General features: G+C 37.0%; 2 pseudogenes; both read right to left on the bottom strand.

Annotated features, from left to right (window-relative positions):
* Window positions 1-1,749: 1,749 nt before the first annotated feature.
* On the bottom strand, window positions 1,750-3,555 carry LOC109220503 (annotated as a pseudogene).
* A 493-nt stretch (window positions 3,556-4,048) lies between these two features.
* LOC109220504 lies at window positions 4,049-4,771 on the bottom strand (annotated as a pseudogene).
* Between the last annotated feature and the right edge of the window lie 1,184 nt (window positions 4,772-5,955).

Below are 5,955 nucleotides of genomic sequence, written 5' to 3'. Positions count from 1 at the left end.
TTAAGGCATACCTCTCCTAGGAGTACCATGGTCTCATGGTGATGGGCTCAAGGTCTCTTAGTCTTATGTTTTGATGATCTAACAAACTTTCTGCATAGAACCAGATAAAGGACATGATGCATGCCTGGTACAATCATTCAGCAATGGACTCAAGATAATCTGGGCAGTGTGCCTTTGGATTCACAAGAACCAGTTTAGGGACCTGATCCCTTGGTGTTTCCCAGACAGAAGTACAAGTCAACTCTACAGTTGGAAAGCAACTGCAGAAAGTGATTGCCTGCAACTGTGCACGCTACAGTGCAGCAGTCACTTCCCATTGGGAAGAGGCGTGTACCAACCAAGAATAGACATCATCCTTGGGATGTCTTTTGAAGCATAATAACATGGTGTAAGGCAACAATATATTCACTTGAGCATTTAGTGATATTCTCTCAAGCACTGAAGATCTGATCCAGCATTGAAGTCACAAGTGTGTCAAGAACAAGTGACAACTCCACTACGGACTAGTTTCACTATGAGTCTATGTGTGTCCTTAGTTGAGTTGTAATCTTGTTTTTTTTTGTTCTTCATTGTAACTCCTATCTTGCTTTCTTAGAAGCTTTGTTTTAGGAAACTCAAAATCTTAAACCATATGAGTTTGTGTTGTGACTAGAGTTAGTCATAGGTTGAATTCTTTGTAACTAGTGAGTGACAAAATGGCTTGTGATAAGTGTATTACAAGTTAGAGTGATTGAAGTCTTTATAATAGAGTCATTACAAAGTGGCTTGTAATAGTGTAGTTACAAGTTAGTGAAGTTGAAATCCTACCAGTGTAGGTCGTGGTTTTTGTCCCCTTGAGTTGGGATTTTTCCACATAAAAATCCTGTGTCTCATTTACATACTGTTTCAGTAGTTAGCACTGAGGGAACTGATATAGGACCATGTCTCCATACAGTTGGTGGACTCATATAAACTATCACATGGTATCTTTTAAAGAGTTTAACTTCTTCCAGTACCAACTGCAATCTTGAGGGGGCTTGTGTTCCCATATGGAAGGAGCTTGCTTTATATAGATTCCATGGACTCATTTCACCCATAACGAGTCTTTATTCTCCACTAGTTGCCACAACAATTTGCCAACCTGCAGCCCTTTATACTAAGACCTCCATTGCTCTTAGGCAAGCATATAGATGTTGATACTTCCTCTATTTTCTCCATTTCTTAAAGTTCTTACATAATTGAGTAGGACAAGCCACATTTTAATATCAACAGTATATATTTAATTTACTAAAACCAGATCTTAACCATGGTTAGAACTTACAATAATGAATATTTCCTCTTAAATGTTGATACTTCCTCTATTTTCTCCATCTCTGCACCAAAAATATTTTTAATTCGATGATGCCCAAAATTATTTACTCCCAAAAATCCTGTCAGCAGAGAAAACTTATCAAATTCAAACAATGGAAATCAAGTACTGCTAATATCGTTAGACTAATTATATATGTTAAGATAACCGCAAGATTGACATTGACTTATGATCCAGAGTAAGTGAACAGCATTTTTTTCACATGGACAACTAATAAATGACAGAACATCTATTCAATAACTTCTGTTTGTTGGTCCATAAGAGTCTTCATTTTCCTCCTTCAAACTTTTTTGTCAAACTATATCCTTCAGTTTCTTCTAGAGGACTTTAGAGAAAGATGACTAGTCTTTTTGACATGCTAAATATCAATTAAGAAAAACCCCTCAGAAAAAGGCCACCAAGAGTACATTCCTTAAGCTGTTAGAACTAAGAAACTGAATGCCTTCCTTTTCTTGAAGGTGTAGACTTAGCTTCTTGCAAGTTAGCAGATCCAAGACTCTCGGACGAATCTGAGCCACTATTCTCCCCTTGTTTGTTCGACCATATTTTCAAGAAGATCCTCTTCGACATGAGCAAACCTTTCATTCTACTCCATGGCAGCCTAGTCTTGACATTGCCATTAACTTTGTCGTTTGTTCCTCCATTTCCCATTCTTAAGGCTGCAAGCTCTCCTCTCAAGGCCCTGAGTTCTTCTGCAGAGGCTGCAACATCCCAATCTTCTTCTATATTTGCTGTTGTAGATCTTGAACTTTCATATAAAGCACTGTTAAGGTCCCTAATAGCTTTTGACAGATCCGGAGTACTGCTCCCACACATGGCATTAGCCCTGACTTGCTCGAAAAAGAGCACGAAGGGGAAGCCTCTTGTTTTGCACAGCATGCATACAAGCATCCACCTAGAGCTTCTTGCAGTCCATCAGCTTACAAATTCTCTTCCTCTCACTCTTGCTGATTCCAGGGTGCTCCTTAAGGTATATCAATTGCGCGATAGATACCATCATGACCGGGTCGAGGAAAATGGGATACCATCTCTGCTAGACCAACAAATGCTGACAAAGGGAGATTAGGATCTTTCGCAATTTTGGTAAGGCATCCATCTACTAGCTTTGCCACCATCAATTTTGAAGCTTCTGATAAAATCCCTGGCTTTCGGATCTTCTGAATTTCATCTCCATCTTCTAGCTGAGGTTCAGAATCCTCAAATGGTTCCTTCCCCATTTGAGGCTCGAATCAAAAGATCATTTACAAAAGATCATTTACAGCATGCATACAAGCATCCCCTTTGAAATTAATGCTCTCAGCAGTTTTAACAAGAAACTACAGGAGACACAACCTTTCTCAGAGGGCAACAGCCATACAATCGTATCCAATATTGCTCGACATTTGGAGACATCATTGAACTAGAACACACCTTTATTAAGCCTGGAAACCTTCTATAAGCATAAGCTTTCACAACTTCTCCAATTACTTAAGAAGAAACAACGCCTTTGTTTTTTATGGTGACAATTACCTGCTTATATAAATCTACTTCAAGCTCACTTAAGTCCTCACCCATACCAATCTTTTGGCACCATGCGGCTTCTAATACCATTCAAGTTAGGATCATTTCCGTTCTCTTCTGGAAGCTTTTTCGTATCGGGCCAATCCACTCTCTTGGGTGCTATAGCATCAATGCAGTGGCTGATCAACTTCAGTTCTTCACACAAACGTGACTGAGACTTAGTAGTTTGAAGAACTGTTATTGAATCTTTCCAGCTCCGGAAAATGCTCGAGTTCAGTAAAACATCAATCATGTAAATAAGGTTTCCTTTCTCAATAGCTTCTTCAGTTTAGCAGTCATGTCGTAACAAAACTTGGCACATATTTCAAAGGCATTAGGTCCTCCAGGAATGTCATGAATGTGAACTTTATCACAATTTGCTTCACTTGCATTAGCAACCAGCTTTTGCAAAGAGGTACTCTTGGACAGAAGAGAAAATTTGTGCAAGTAAACCTTTACATCTCCGACATTAGCCGTGATGTCCGAGGCCAACTCAGAAGCAACATATCTGACATTGTTCCCTTCTGACTGAAAGGCATCAGGCTTGGATCCAAGTTTCATGAACTTCATCTTAGCAACTTAAAGGATCTCTGTTTTCTTGTTGAACACTTGAGAAATTATACTTCCTTACTACTCAACTGATCATTGCAACAGAAAACAGGATGCATCTCGTTATCAGACAGCAAGCATCTATCTTTATAGTTTTGCAAAGCAGTTTTGCTAGAATCAGCACAAACAATCTTATTGGTATCAGAATTTTCTATTTTACTATTTCTTATCAAGGACAAACTTAAAAAAAGCAGCATATTTATTGCTGGATATTTGGCAACGATTTGAAGCATACTCGGTGAGAAACATTTGTTCCTATATATAACAGATTGATATAGAGTACACTTCTGCTAACTCCCTGGAACTACCTTTAAAGACGCCTGCTAGTATAGGCGGAATACATTGAGAGCCGCTTAAAATTTGTTAGTATATTTTATTTAGATACTCGAACTCAAGCTTATTCCGATTGAGCATCTAAACACATCATAAAATGTTCATATTAGACACTTCTGTCTCAAACTTTGAAAAAGCTTCTGTCTGCTCGTGTTCGTCACGTGGATAAATTAACCACTTAAAATATCTATCCCATCCCACCTCGTGTAATTATACACATCAGATTATATCTCCAAACTCGTCTATTCCTATGAGCATATCATCAGCCCAATTGACCTCCTGTTGGTAGTTGGACCAGTCATTAACTTGATGTTGATCAGCTGCTTGACATATTGTTGCTGGTTGTACTGTTGTGCAGTAATCTTCATCAGGTCCATGCAACATAGCTTCGATTACTTTTGGAACATCTTGTTCCTCCATATTTACCCCATGATTTTTCTTTGATCTTATATTCTTCTTGATTCGGCACACAACAATATCCTCCTTAGCAATATTGTTTTCTCTACAGAAATCATCCCCCACGGAATATTCTTTCATCAGCCAAATTTTATTGTGCTCTCCTTCTTTACTACTAGTTTGAAACTTGAAACATCTTCTAAACCCAACCACAGTTCCCTTACCATTCTTGATAGGATCAATACCTGTTTGGCCTTTCCATGTCCTGTTGGCGCAAGTTCGACGAACCCTTGTATGTTCACTCTTCTGCTTCTTCAACCGAGTGAAAATATAGCGAACCTTATGTTCGGGATGATCAGAATTAGCTCCAAATATCTCCCATGGTGGTTGGTCTCCATAGATATCGGCAAGTTGGAAATTAGGGCATTCACTCGGCTAAGGCTCGCCCTTTAGGAACCTTTTCAGAAAGTTGATCAACTCTGCTTCAGTTGGGTGAAACCGAACACCCATGATACACCCATGGCGTACAGCTGGTACCGTCAACATGGTATATATGGTTGTCTCTTTTTCTTGCTTATGGAGAAACACAAGAACGAGAAAATAGTAGTTGCCGCAATATGCAAAGACAAGAACTTCTGTTCTCTCAAGTAAGAAGACAAGAACTAGGAAACAAAACCCTAAACGAATGGCGGAAGTTAATTGATGTGAATGCTGTAATATAATGGACTATTTATAGATATCTGATCAGGTTAATTCCAACAACGAAAATTTTAGGAAACAAATTTTTAGGAGAGAAAAGAAGTGTTGATTTCCTAGCTTGGGACTCAAGTTAGTTTTTTCCTAATCTTTATATACAATGCGTAAGTTTTTTACAATTGAACTAATTAGTACAGTTGTGAACAGGTGAAACTGAAAATATAGTTTCTCGTTCCTTTTACTTTTTTCTTTTTCTTCACAATTTATTTATTTTCTCTAACTCCACTTATCCAATAAGAAATTTCTAAAGGAGAAATGATCAAAATAGTCCTTAATATATTGGGGTTACTTTATTTTGGTCCTCAATATATCCCCTTGATATATGATCCTTTCACATGTTTGGTTTATCTAACAGAATTTTTGAAGTGAGAAAAGAAATTAAAGGACAATATTATACGTACACCTCTTTTATAAGAAATGGAAAAGCTAGTAAATTTACCCCAACATAAACTAGAGAAAAGGAAAACGTGTCTTTTGTCATTGGACTAGCTGTAAATTTCAGAATTTTACATCGTCCATATATGTATATATACGCTTCTTCGAACACCCTTTTCTTGGAATTAACTTTGACTCAATATATATTTTCACCTTATTTATTATTACTACTATTTAATCGTGCATGATAAAGTTTGGTGCAAAAATTGGGTGCCGGTAAGCTTTTAGCGTTAGATGTATGTAACTTAAATCATTCTATATGTTAATGGTATTGTTACACTAGAATAACTTAAATCCTTCTATATATTAATGACACTAGTAAATTTATTCGCGCTGCGGTCATAAAAGATATCAATAAATTAAAAAAATAACAAGCATATCAATAATAAATATAAATAGAAGTTTAGACACTATTACTCTTTTTTATTAAAAAGAAAAATGCATTTATGTTAATCCATACGCTAATTCATACAAGATTGCATAAATTTAATCTCATCTTAAAACTTCTATTTACGGGTACAAATAAAGACTTCTAAATT

Source organism: Nicotiana attenuata, unplaced genomic scaffold, assembly GCF_001879085.1.
Source record: "Nicotiana attenuata strain UT unplaced genomic scaffold, NIATTr2, whole genome shotgun sequence".
In the NCBI taxonomy this organism is placed as follows: Eukaryota; Viridiplantae; Streptophyta; class Magnoliopsida; order Solanales; family Solanaceae; genus Nicotiana; species Nicotiana attenuata.
The sequence above is the reverse complement of the archived record's forward strand: the minus strand, read 5'-3'. Positions and strand labels throughout refer to the sequence as shown.